Raw genomic sequence first — 14,227 nt, forward strand, 5'->3', positions numbered from 1 at the left:
TGAACCGTTTTACAGCTTGGCTTCAGCTGCAGGGCAGCCTAGCTTTTAAGGGAATTGTATCCTTTTCCCAGGCTCTCTTGTTACAGAGATAAGGTGACTTTCTCCCATCTCTACCCACTTTCCAAAGTGTGTTGTTTTTCCTAAGCTTAGAACAATATCTATTTGCTTAAGATAATGCTAGAATGGGTTCAGTGTTCACTTTTCGATTTGGTCATTTGTTTGTTTTCATACTGAGCATTGACCCTAGGATCTCGTACATGCCAGGCAAAGTATTCCACTACTGAGCTATGCCCTGCCACTTTTTGTATTTTTTTTTTCATTTTTTATTTTGAGATAGCAAGAATCTCATGAAGCCAGGCGTGGTGGCGCACACCTTTAATCCCAGCACTCGGAAGGCAGAGGTAGGAGGATCGCTGTGAGTTCGAGGCCACCCTGAGACTCCATAGTGAATTCCAGGTCAGTCTGGGCTAGCGTGAGACCCTACCTTGAAAAAAAAAAAAAAAGAATCTCATTAAGTTGCCAAGCAAACCTGGAATTCATGATCTTCCTGCCTCAGCCTCTTGAGTAACTGAAATTAAAGGTCTGAGCCACCAGGCCTGGCTTACTGTATTTTATTTTTTAGTTTGTTGCCATTTGTTTATTTGTTTGTTTATTGATATAGGACCACATATAGTCCGGGCTGGCCTCGAATTCTTAATCTCTACCTCAAGTGCTAGGATTACAGATATAAGCCATTACAACTAATTGATTGATTGATTTTTCTGTTTTTGGTTTTTAGAGGTAGTATCTCACTCTGGCTCAGGCTGACATGGAATTCACTATGTAGTCAGTCTCAGGCTGGCCTTGAACTCACAGTGATCCTCCTACCTTTGCCTCCCGAGTGCTGGGATTAAAGGTGTTTGCCACCACGCTTGGCCCTTACTTACTTTTGTTTTTCTTGCTCAGATAATGTCAAACCTACAGATTGGGAGTTCCTGGACTGACTATTACTGACTCTAAATACAAAGGGGAGGAAAACTAAGGAGAGGGAGGAAAAATACTGTGCAATCATGCATTGCCTGACAAGAAAGGAGTGAACAGGGCCTCCGGGGGTCAGTTTTCATGAGCCAATGAGTTATTTTTTTTTAATTTTTTAAAAAATATTTTATATATTTTATTTATTTGAGAGAGAGAGAATGGGCACACCAAGGCCTCCAGCCACTGCAAACAAACTCCAGATGCATATGCCACCTTGTGCATCTGGCTTACATGAGTCCAGGGGAATTGAACCAAGGTCCTTTGGCTTTGTAGGCAAGTGCCTTAACCACTAAGCCATCTCTCCAGCCCGAGCCAGTGGAGTTTTGACAGAGGCAAGGGTAGCCCATGACACTTGGGGTGTGGGCAGTTCCATCCTCACTGACGACGCCGGGGTCTGTCACTGTTCCAAGGGAGCTCTTCTGAGCTGTGGGGGCTCCCCATGGCCATGAACAGCCAGGCTGTGACACACAATGCGGCTGCTCAGACCTAGTCTTCTCTTAGGGTTTGAATATGGAATATATCTTCAATAGGCCCATTGGTCCTAGCTGGTGGGGCTGTTTTGGGAAGTGGTTTGGAGGACACTGTCAGAGGAAGAAACTGCTCCCTGATCCCTTCCTCTCTACTTCCTGTCACCCTGAGGTGAGAACACCCGACTACCTGCTCCCTCTGCCATGATGTTTTGTCTACAATCAACAGAGCCCAGGACCACAGACTGAAGTCATGAGCCAAACAGGGAGGCCAGAATCCCCCATACTACAGGCCAGCAGAGTTTGCACAGAACTTTTGGGGGGATGCTTGGGTGCTCCACCCTACAGACAGCCTCACTTAGCCCTGTACCCCCCTCCCCATCCACAGCCTTCCGCATGAGGATGGACAACCTGCTACGTCTTGGGAAGGGCATCTCATGTTCTATGGCCATCGCACAGGCTAGGATGCCGCCTGGCCCACCGTGGTGGAAATGGTTGATTCGGAGATATGACACTCCCCCATAGTATAGTCCCTCTGCTCTATACCATTGTGTTAGCTACTTTTCTTGTTGCTGTGACAAAGTACCTGACAAAAGCAATTTAAAGAAGGAAGGGCCAGACGTAGTGGCACACACCTTTAGTCCCAGCATTTGGAAGGCTGAGGTAGGAGGATCACTATGACTTGAGGCCAACCGGAGACTACAGAGTGAATTCCAGGTCAGCCTGGTCTAGAGTGAGACACTGCCTTGAATAAAATAAAAGTTAGGGGAGGGCTGGAGGGATGGCTTAGCAGTTAAGGCACTTGCCTGCAAAGCCAAAGCACCCAGGTTTGATTCCCCAGGACTCATGTAAGCCAGATGCACAAGGTGGTGCGTGCATCTGGAGTTCATTTGCAGTGGCTAAAGGCTCCATCACACCCATTCTCTTCTCTCTCTCACACACACACATGAATAAAATAAGCACACACTCAAAAGCAAAAAAAGGTAGGGGAGGAAGAGCCAGGCCTGGTGGTGCATGCCTTTAATCCCAGCACTCTGAAGGCAGAGGTAGGAGGATTGCCAAGAGTTCAAGGACAACCTGAGACAACATAGTGAATTCCAGGTCAGTCTGAGCTAGAGTGAGACCCTACCTTGGAAAAAAACAACAACAAAAAAAGATTAAGGGCTGGAGAGATGGCTTAGCAGTTAAGCACTTGCCTGTGAAGCCTAAGGACCCCAGTTCGAGGCTCGACTCCCCATGACCCATGTTAGCTAGATGCACAAGGGGGTGCATGCATCTGTGGTTCGTTTGCAGTGGCTAGAGGCCCTGGTGCACCCATTCTCTATGGCTGTCTGCCTCTTTCTCTCTTTGTCTGTCTGTTATTCTCAAATAGATAAATAATTTTTTTAAAAAAAGATCAAATGATAAAAATAAACATCAGGGGAAAAGGGTTTATGGCTCACAATTTGAGGGTGCAGTTCAAAATGGCAAGATAGTTATGGCATAAGGAGCACAAGGCAGCTGATATTGCATCTGCAATCAGGAAACAAATGAATGCTTACGATCAACTTGCTTCCTCTCTCTTTTTCTTTCTTGTTTTTGTTGTTGTTTTTCAAGGTAGCATCTCACTCTAGCTCAGACTGACTCGGAATTCACTATGTAGTCTCAGGGCGATCTCGAACTCACAGTAATCCTCCTGCCTCTGCCTCCCGAGTGCTGGGATCAAAGGCATGTGCCACCATGCCTGGCTTGCTTTTTTACTTAGTCTGGGAGTCTAGCCCATGGAAGGAGGCTGTCTACACTTAGGGTGGGTCCTGCCATCTCAGTCAAGCCCATCTAAAAATTGTCACAGGCATGCCTAGAGAGATGTCTCCTAAGTGATGCTAGGTTCTGTTAAGTTGAATGTATGTATGTATGGTTTGTTTTTCAAGGTAGGATCTCTCTATAGCCTAAGCTGACCTGGAATTCACTGTGTAGCCTCAAGCAGGCCTTGAACTCACACTGATCCTCCTTGTTCTGTTGTTTCCATTCTGGCTCTCACTCTAGCCCAGGCTGGGTTATTTTTTTTTTTAATTTTTTTTTTGTTTATTTTTATTTATTTATTTGAGAGTGACAGAGAGAGAGAGGCAAATAGACAGAGAGAGAGAGAATGGGCGCGCCAGGGCCTCCAGCCACTGCAAACGAATTCCAGACGCATGCGCCCCCTTGTGCATCTGGCTAACGTGGGTCCTGAGAAATTGAGCCTCGAACTGGGGTCCTCAGGCTTCACAGGCAAGCGCTTAACCGCTAAGCCATCTCTCCAGCCTGGGCTGGGTTATTTTTGACTATGTATCCAGTTTGAGGCCAGCCTGGTCATAAGACTTTGTCTCAAAAAAAAAAAAAGCTGGGCATGGTGGCACATGCCTTTGATCCCAGCACTAGGGAGGCAGAGGTAGGAGGATCTCCGTGAGTTCAAGGCCACCCTGAGACTCCATAGTGAATTGCGGGTCAGCCTGTGCTAAAGCAAGACCCTACCTCAAAAAAGCAAAAAAAAAAAAAAAAAAAGGGGGGGGGGAGTTGGTGGGATTGCTTAGCAGTTAAGGCATTTTTGCCTGCAAGGCCAAAGGACCCAGGTTCCATTCCCTAGGACCCACGTTAGCCGGGTGCACAAGGGGGCGCACACGTCTGGAGTTTGTTTATGGTGGCTGGAGGCCCTGGTACACCTATTCTCTCCCTCTCTCTCCCTATTTCTTTATCAAACAAATAAATAAAAATAAAAATATTTTTAAAAAGGAAGAAAAAGAAGGGCATTTGGACACAAAGATACAGGAAAGAATGCCATGTGACATTGATGGCAGAGGCAGAAGTTGGGTGATGTTTTCCAAACCAAAGCCATCAATGGCTACCAGATCATCAGGAGCTAGTGCCCTGCTTAGCCCAGCATGGTTACAACCTCCAACACAGCTGGCTCTGAGACCCCCTGGCATTCTGAGGTATGAAGAGCAGACCAAAGAGGTGGGGTTACTTAGTGTAGTTTTTCTCTGTGGAATCTAGAGTCTTGTGTTACTGTGACTTACAGGGAGGGATCTCCACCCTCTGCCTCCCTGAGTCCAAAGAATAACTAACTTGCACAATAGCTGAAACTTTATCTTAGGCAGACTCAGTAAGAGGAGCAGCGTGTAAAACTGTCCATGCAATATGCTACAATTTCCTAAAAAGTTACATGTGCCTAGAAACGACAGGGAGTAAATACACCAGAATGTTAACAGTTTTCTCTCGGGTGGTGGCAGTGGTGACATTTTTGTAAATATATTTTGAGCGGTCCAATTTTTTTTTTTCACTGTTGCAAAAAAAGAGTCCTTTTCGAAATGCATCTATGAATGATTGTGCCTAGCTCAAATGCAATGAAATGGAAATCTCTTTAGGTGATAATCCAGGTGGCTCCAATGCCTGATATTTGAAAGTTTCCATTTTATTCATATTGCAAAAAGGCTTTGCTGCATTGCTTTCAAAAATCTCATTTAGGATCCGAGCTACTGCTGCTGCATAAATCAAGACCCCCTGTGACAAAAGTGCTCCTGGTACCAGCCTTTCACTTTCTCCACCCATCAAGACAAGGTAAGAGTGTGTGTGTGTGTGTGTGTGTGTGTGTGTGTACACAACTGGTCAACTGGTGACCCTGGGCAAATTATTATTATTTTTAAATATTTTTTTGCTCATTTTTATTTATTTATTTGACAGTGACAGAGAGAGAGAGAGAGAGAGAGAGAGAGAGAGAATGGGCGTGCCAAGGCTTCCAGCCTCTGCAAACGAACTCCAGACGCGTGCACCCCCTTGTGCATCTGGCTAACATGGGTCCTGGGGAACCGAGCCTCGAACCGGGGTCCTTAGGCTTCACAGGCAAGCGCTTAACCGCTAAGCCATCTCTCCAGCCCCTGGGCAAATTATTTAACCTTGTATGGTTGGTAGCGTAATAGCCAAGAGCTCCATGACCAACTTTCCCAGAATCTGTGAATATGTTGCCTTACTTCCTCATAACGAAATTAAGGCTAAACCAGGCGTGGTGGCGCACGCCTTTAATCCCAGCACTCGGGAGGCGGAGGTAGGAGGATCACCGTGAGTTCGAGGCCACCCTGAGACTCCATAGTGAATTCCAGGTCATCCTGGGCTAGAGTGAGACCCTACCTCTAAAAACAAAAATAAATAAATAAATAAAAAGAGAGATTAAGGCTGCAAAGTGGAATGACTCTTGACTTATTCAAAACTTCCCTAGCAGGAACCTAACAAGGAAGTGAAAATAACACAAACTGCTTTACGCTATAAACTGGAGCATGACGACCAAAAGGAATAAATGATCATAATGTGGGGCTGGGCAGGTGGAAAGAGTGAAATAACTCCATCCCATCCAAGCTTGTCGAAGCTCCCCAGGACAAGCAGCAGGGGATCCCAAGCACGCTCATGGATGGCTTCTATTCCCCAGCACAGCACATGGAGAGGGTCAAAACTCAAGGGGTGTGGTAGTTTGATTCAGATATTCCCCCTCCCCTACCCCCTAAACTTGGGTGTTCTGAATGCTAGGTCCCCAGCTGGTAGCAATTTGAGAATTGGAGCCTCCTGGAGGCGGTGTATTTTTGGGAGCGGGCTTGTGGGTGTTATAGCCAGCTTCCCCTTGCCAATGTTTGGCACACTCTCCTGCTGCTGTTGTCCCCCTGATGTTGGCCAGGAGGTGATGTCCACCCTCTGCTCATGCCATCATTTTCCCCTGCCCTCATGGAGCTTCCCCTTGAGTCTTTAAGCCAAAATAAACGCTTTCCTCCCACAAGCTGCTCTTGGCTGGGTGTTTTCTGCCAGCATCGTGAAGCTAAGTGTAACAAGGGGCCATCCTCAGGGCAAAACCCCCTACCCAGCAGTTTGTCTGCTCCAGAGCCATGTGCTAAGTAGAGGAAAAAGCAGAAGGTCACAATGAGGGATGTTGCCCTGGTTAGGTGCAGGGGACCGAGTCAGCCACATTCAAGAGAGTTTCAAAAGGGACAACAGAAGTGGACCCCGGTTCAAGGCTTGATTCCCCAGGACCCATGTTAGCCAGATGCACAAGGGGCGCACGCATCTGGAGCTCATTTGCAGTGGCTGGAGGCCCTGGCACCCCCATTCTCTCTCTCTCTCTCTATCTGCCTCTTTGTCTCTCTGTCACTTTCAAATAAATGAAAATAAACAAAAAGATTTTTAAAAAAGAATCCTCAACAGAGCCGGGCGTGGTAGCGCACGCCTTTAATCCCAGCACTCGGGAGGCAGAGGTAGGAGGATCGCTGTGAGTTCGAGGCCACCCTGAGACTACATAGTGAATTATGGGTCAGCCTGGACTAGAGTGAGACCCTACCCTGAAAAACAAAACAAAACGAAAAGAATCTGCAACAGGCTGGGCTAGAGTAAGAGAAACAAAGAGACCAAATAATAATAATAATAAATAAGTAAATAAATAAATAAAAAACACTCCTCAGGGTTGGAGAGATGGTCACCTTGCTGCTTGCAAAGGTTCATTCATTCACCAGCACCTACATAATGCCAGATGCAAAAACTAGTTTGTTTACATGACAAGGGACCCTGGTGCACCCATTCTCTCTCTCTCTTCCCTCTCTCTCTCTCTCTTGCAAATAACAACAACAATAAGAACAAAAGCCAAGCATGGTGACACATGCCTTTAATCTGGGCATTTTTTCTCTCTATGTGTCTCTCTCCGTATATATGGTCCCATCAGATAAGCAAAGGAAAGGAAAAACTATAAATAAATATAAAATTCAGAGAAGAAAAAGTAACCAAGGACTGGGGAGATTGCTCAATGGTTAAAGACACTAACTTACAAAGCCTGCCCACTTCCCAGTTCAATTCCATAGCCACTCGTGTAAAGCCAGATGCACAAAGTGGCAGTGCATCTGGATTTCATTTGCGACTGTTCATTCACCCCCTTCTCTCAAACAAGTAATAAGAATAATAAATAAAATACAATCATTTCTGTTGCTGTTTTTTTGAGGTAGGGTCTTACTCTGGTCCAGTCTGACCTGGAATTCACTATGTAGTCTCAGGGTGGCCTGGAACTCTCAGCAGTCCTCCTACCTCTGCCTCCCGGGTGCTGGGATTAAAGGCGTGTGCCACCATACCTGGCTAAATATAATATTTTTTTTAATTTTTTTATTTATTTATTTGAGAGCGACAGACACAGAGAGAAAGACAGAGGGAAAGAGAGAGAATGGGCACGCCAGGGCTTCCAGCCTCTGCAAACGAACTCCAGACGCGTGCGCCCCCTTGTGCATCTGGCTAACGTGGGACCTGGGGAACTGAGCCTCGAACTGGGGTCCTTAGGCTTCACAGGCAAGCACTTAACCGCTAAGCCATCTCTCCAGCCCAATATAATATTTTTCTAATTTTTTTTTTAAAAAGAATCCTCAGCCAGGCATGGTGGCACATGGCTTTAATCTCAGCACTCGGGAGGCAGAGGCAGGAGGATCGCCGTGAGTGAGATCCTACCTCAAAAAAAAAAACCCAAAAAATTAAAAAAGGACCCTCCAAGGCTCAGGGTCCATTGCAGAAGAGGTGGCAGGAAGAATGTAAGAGCCAAAGAAAGGGGACCACTCCTTACATACAACTGTCCAGACAGAATTTGGCCTCCATATCCAAGACCTCGCAGTGCCTAGCAACACCCACACAAGACCCTCATAATAGGAGAAAAAGATGATGACATCAAATTAAAAGAGAGACTAATGGAGAGAGGGAGGGGATATGACAGAAAGTAGTTATGAAGGGGAAATAAATAAAATATCTATGTTTAAAAACCTAATTTAAAAAATAGCTAGAGGAGCTGAAGAGATGGCTTAGTGGTTAGTGCATTTGTCTGCAAGACCTAACAACCTAGGTTCAATTCCCCATTACCCACATAGAGCCAGATGCACAAAATGGCACAGGTATGTGGAGTTCTTATGCAGTGGCTAGGGGCCCTGGCATGCCCGTACTCTCTCTCTCTCGCTCTCTCTCTCTCTGTCTTCCTCTGTCTCTTTCTTTTTTTGTATCTCTCTGGTTGCAAATAGATAAAATATTTAATTTTATTTATTTATGAGAGAGAAAAAGACAGAATGAAAGAGAGAATGGGCACACAGGACCTCTAGCCACTGCATATGAACTGCAGACACATGTGCCCTTTTGTGCATTTGGCTTACGTGGGTCCTGGGGAATTGAACCCAGGTCCTTAGGCTTCATAGGCAAATGCTGAAACCACTAAGCCATTTCCCCAACCCCAATTGTTTTTTTAGATAAAATACTTTTTAAAAAGAAGGGCTGTAGAAATGAAGGACCTAGGTTCAACTCCCCGGAACCTACATAAGCACAGCTAGAGTGTTTTTGCGTTGGCTGGAGGCCTTGGCATGCCCCCCCCATCACACACACACACACACACACACACACACACACACACACACACAAATAATATTTTTTAAAAATAGCTAGGAATGCCGGGCGTGGTGGCGCACGCCTTTAATCCCAGCACCCGGGAGGCAGAGGTAGGAGGATCGCCATGAGTTCGAGGCCACCCTGAGACTTCATAGTGAATTCCAGGTCAGCCTGAGCTAGAGTGAAACCTTACCTCAAAAAACCAAAAAAAAAAAAAAAAAAACATAAAAAATAAAAATAGCTAGGAAGGCCGCCCTGAGACTACATAGTGAATTCCAGATCAGCCAGGGCTAAAGTGAAACCCTACCTTGAAAAAAAAAAAAGCTAGGTATGATAATGCCACATGAGACCCAGCCTCAAAAACATGAAAACAAACAACAATAAAACAACCCTCAAAGAGGAGATAAAGTAACAGAATAAGAGGAGAAAGGAAGTTGCAAAGCTAAGGAAACAAAATGAAAGCAAAATACTGTGACTACAGATCTAATAAATAAGAAAGTAAAATTATCATGGCTAAAAATCAAATTAACATCATGAAGGAGGAACTCAATGGTGGATGCAGAGGAGAAAGATAAAGAGATTAAAGCAATTAGAAAGGACGTGATCAATGTAAAAGCCAAAGATGTTCTAAGTCAAGGGTAATTGGTCCACACCTCAACAAAAGGCACTTAGGATTAGTCAGAGATACAACGTAGGCACATTTCCCTAACGTAATAAAAACCCATTGTGATCATCTGAAAGATGTAGACTATGTCCGGAAGAACTGGTTCATTATACTTGACATTGACATATCCTGTTTAAGATTCTGAGATTCAAGGAGAGAGAGAGAGAGAGAGAGTTATTCAGACATCTAGGAACAGGATAAAAAAAATCGAAGCAGGTCATTTTTAAGGAAGGAGAAACAACAAAGCGACTAATTTCTGATTCACCTTCAGCAATATTCAGTGACAGAGGACAAAGAGGTCAGTCTGACCCAGTGCAGTGTGACCTAAGAATGTAACCAGTCAGGCTGACCCAAAAGCAATAGGCAGATACTCTCCAAGACAGAATAACTCACAGACAATAGTTACTCTGGAGTCTTCCTTTAAAACATCACATTCTAAGACAGGCAAGGACTTGGGAGGTAAAGGCAGGAGGATCAAAAGTTCAAGGTCATCCTCAGCTACATAGCGTGTTTGAGACTAGCCTGGCCAAACAAGATATTATCTTTTTTGAAATATTTATTTATTTGTGAGCCGGGCATGGTGGCCGCATGCCTTTAATCCCAGCACTCAGGAGGCAGAGGTAGGAGGATCGCTATGACTTCGAGGCCACCCTGAGACTACATAGTGAATTCCTGGTCAGCCTGGGCTAGAGTGAGACCCTGAAAAACCAAAAACCAAATAAAAATAAACTAAATTTACTTATTTGCAAGCAGAGAGAGATAGGAGACAGAAAATGGGAGCTCCACGGCCTCCAGCCGCTGCAAACGGACTCCAGATGCACACACCACTTTGTGCATCTGGCTTTATGTGGGTCCTGGGGAATCAAACTTGGGTCGTTAAGGCAAGTGCCTTAACTGCTGAGCCATCTCTCCAGCCTGAAAAACTGTCTTTTAAAAGAAATTTGTTAACTTAAATTATCACATTTATTCAGGGAGCCAAGGAAAGGGAAATAGATACGCCTGCATGGTCGGAGAGCCCATGTATGAAATAAGCATGGGCCTGTAAGAAACATGAAAAGGGATTTAGAGAGGAAATCACAGAGAGCTCCTGCCATGGGTAAGTAGGGGAGGCTTACCAGGACAGAAACCTAGAATTCAGGAAAGATGACTAGCCAACAAGAAGCTAAAAAAACAAACTTTTTTTTAGTACATGGAATGGCAAAGCAGGAGAACTAACAGTTCAAGCTCAGGCTGGACAGATGGGTTAAGGTGCTTGCCTGTGAAGCCCAAGAACTCATGTTGGAACCTCCAAGTTCCCTGTAAACCAGACTCACAGTGACACAGGCACGCAATGTTGCACATGTACACAAGGGGGCGTATACCTGTCTGGAGTGCTTAGTGGCTGAAAGCCCTGGCACACCCATTCTCTCTGTCTCTATCTGCTTTTTTCTGTCTCTCAAAATAAATAAGAAAATAAAGGAAGAGCCAGGTGTGGTGACGCATGCCTTTAATCCCAACACTCAAGAGGCAGAGGTAGGAGGATCGCCGTGTGTTCGAGGCCACCCTGAGACTACTTAGTGAATTCCAAGTCAGCCTGGACTAGAGTGAGACCCTACCTCCAAAAAAAAAAAAAAAAAAAAGGAAAAAAAAGTAAAGGAGATATTGGGGGCTCTATTTGCAGTGGTGAGACCCTGGCACATCCATACACAAACATATACATGCACAAGTAAGAAAAAATTTTTTTTTAATTTTTTAATTTATTTATTTGAGAGCGACAGACACAGAGAGAAAGACAGATAGAGGGAGAGAGAGAGAATGGGCACGCCAGGGCTTCCAGCCTCTGCAAATGAACTCCAGACGCGTGCGCCCCCTTGTGCATCTGGCTAACGTGGGACCTGGGGAACCGAGCCTCGAACCGGGGTCCTTAGGCTTCACAGGCAAGCGCTTAATCGTTAAGCCATCTCTCCAGCCCGAAAAATTCTTTTTGATTATAGCTTCTTAATACAGGCTTGATGTTTGGGTATTGTCTCAGTCAGTCTATTCAGGCTGCTGAACAAAAATACCAGAGGCTGGTGGCTTCAGCAAAACAACATTCATTTCTCACAGGCCTGGAGCATGGACAGGGCAAGATCGCGGTGCTGGTGAGACCTGTTTCCAGATTGACTGGTGTTCGTGTTCTGAGCCCTCACGTGGTCCAAGTAGTGAGGGTGCTCTTTTATGAAAGCACTAATGCACTTACAAGTGCCCTGCCCTTATGACCTAGTCAACTCCCAACGGTCCCTATGGTAGTTTGAATCTATGTCGTCGTCGTTCCCCCCCCCCCCCCGCAATAACTCAGATGTTACTAAAACTGACTGCAGCTTCTGCCCCTAGCAGATAGACTGTCACTGGGGGGCAGATCTGCATTCCAGACTAAGGTATGCAGAGCCAACTCTGGGGCTCCAGCCGCTGCAGGCTTCTGTGTGATTGCTAGCTTGTTGTGGCTCTCTGTTTGGATCTGTGAAAGGGGGGCAGCTTTTTCCACCATCAATGGACTTCCCTTGGATCTGTAAGCTTCAAATAAATCCCTTCCTCCCATAAACTGTGTCTGGTTTGGAAGTTTGTCACAGCAGTGTGGGAGCCAACTATGACAGCCCCACTTCCTAATGTCTTCACCTGAAGAGCTGAAAAGGTCGGGGTCTCATGGATCCTTTCCCCATCAAAGGTGTTAAAGTGACAGGCTCACTCTTGTGCAGGAAGCCACTGCTGCTGTGAGTGTAACAGCCTTATCGTACCTATAACACAAAATTTCAGTCTTCTTCCTCATCCTTACATTTCTCTTACATTCTTTTAAAATATTTTTGTGTTCTTTTTAAAAGAAGCAGAGAGAGAGAGAGAGAGAAAAAAAAAAAATAGAGAAGGGGCCCACCAGAGCCTCTGGCCACTGCAAATGAACTCCAAACACACACACCACCTTGTGTATCTGGCTTACATGGTTCTGGGGAACCAAACCTAGGTCCTTTGGCTTTGCAGGCAAGCACCTTAATTGCTAAGCTATTTGTTCAGTCCTCTTTTGAAATAATTTTTAATTAATTAACTTATTTATTTGAGAGAGAGAAAAGGGGAGGGGGAGAGAGAATGGGTGCACCAGGGCATACCTGCAAATGAACAACTCCAGATGCAGGCACCACCTTATGCATCTGGCTTACATGGGTTCTGGGTAATCAAACCTGAGTCCTTTGGCTTTGCAGGCAAGCTCCTAAACCACTAAGCCATCTCTCCAGCCCTTTTTTTTTTTTTTTAATTTTTATTTATTTATTTGAGAGTGACAGACACAGAAAGAAGGACAGATAGAGGGAGAGAGAGAGAATGGGCGCGCCAGGGCCTCCAGCCTCTGCAAACGAACTCCAGACACGTGTGCCCCCTTGTGCATCTGGCTAACGTGGGACCTGGGGAACCGAGCCTCGAACTGGGGTCCTTAGGCTTCACAGGCAAGCGTTTAACCGCTAAGCCATCTCTCCAGCCCTCTCCAGCCCTTTTAATGTTTTTGAATTATTTATTTATTTATTTATTTTATTTTATTTTATTTATTTGAGAGAGAGGCAGATAGACAACCACTGCCAACAAACTTAGGTGTGTGCACCACCTTGTGCATCTGCCTTACATGGATCTTAGAGAATTGAACCTGGGTCCCTTTGGCTTTTCAGGCAAGCACCTTAACCACTAGGCCATCTCTCTAGCCCACTCTTATATTCTTTTTACCTACTCTGCTGAAAGGTTTGCTGAACCAAGGAAGAGATGGTTTAGTTGTCTTGTCTGAGGCTAAGCAGACAGCAGTTACTTATAACATTTATCCATCTCTGCATTAATCATTGTCATTGTAGTAAGAAACTTCTGGATCAGGTTTTAATCAATACTATCTACTGTAACAAATACACATATTTAGAAATCACTCTATAGCTGGAGAGATGGCTTAGTGCTTAAGGTGCTTGCCCGCAAAGGCTAATGACCCGGGTTTGACTCCCCAGCACCCATGAAGAGCCAGATGTACAAAGTGCCACATGTATCTGGAGTTTGCAACAGCTAGAGGCCCTGGTGAGCCCATTCTCTCTTCTCTCTTCTATATATCTCTGTTGCAAATAGATAAATGAAAATAATTTTATGGTGAGGCACACTTTTAATCCCAGCACTCAGGAGGCAGAGGTAGGAGGATCGCAGTGAGTTTGAGGCCAACCTGAAGAGTGAATAGTGAATTCCAGGTCAGCCTGGGCTAGAGTGAGATCCTAACTCGAAAAAAAATTTTTTTTAATTTAAAAAAAAAAAATAAAGAGGGGCTGGAGGGATGGCTTAGCAGTTAAGGCGCTAGCCTGCAAAGCTAAAGGAGGCAGGTTGGATTCCTCAGGACCCACGTAAGCCAGATGTACAAGGTGGTGTATGCTTCTGGAATTTGGTTGCAGTGGCTAAAGGCCCTGGCGTACCCATTCTCTCTCTCTCTTTCTCTCTCTCTCTCCATATATATATATATATATATGCCCCCTGCCTCTTTCTCTCTAAAATATAAAGAAAATTAAATTTAAAAAAATAAAGAAGGCAGTCTAATGTAGTATCTGTTTAGCATGATCACAGTAGTTGGGTTTTGGCCTAGCCATTGGCTTTGGGCTAGGTTCACAGTACCAGGCATGAAAGCCCTCTTATGGAGCTGTCCTTAAATCCAACCAGAAAGCAT

Source organism: Jaculus jaculus, chromosome 10 (genome assembly GCF_020740685.1).
Source record: "Jaculus jaculus isolate mJacJac1 chromosome 10, mJacJac1.mat.Y.cur, whole genome shotgun sequence".
Lineage (NCBI taxonomy): Eukaryota > Metazoa > Chordata > Mammalia > Rodentia > Dipodidae > Jaculus > Jaculus jaculus.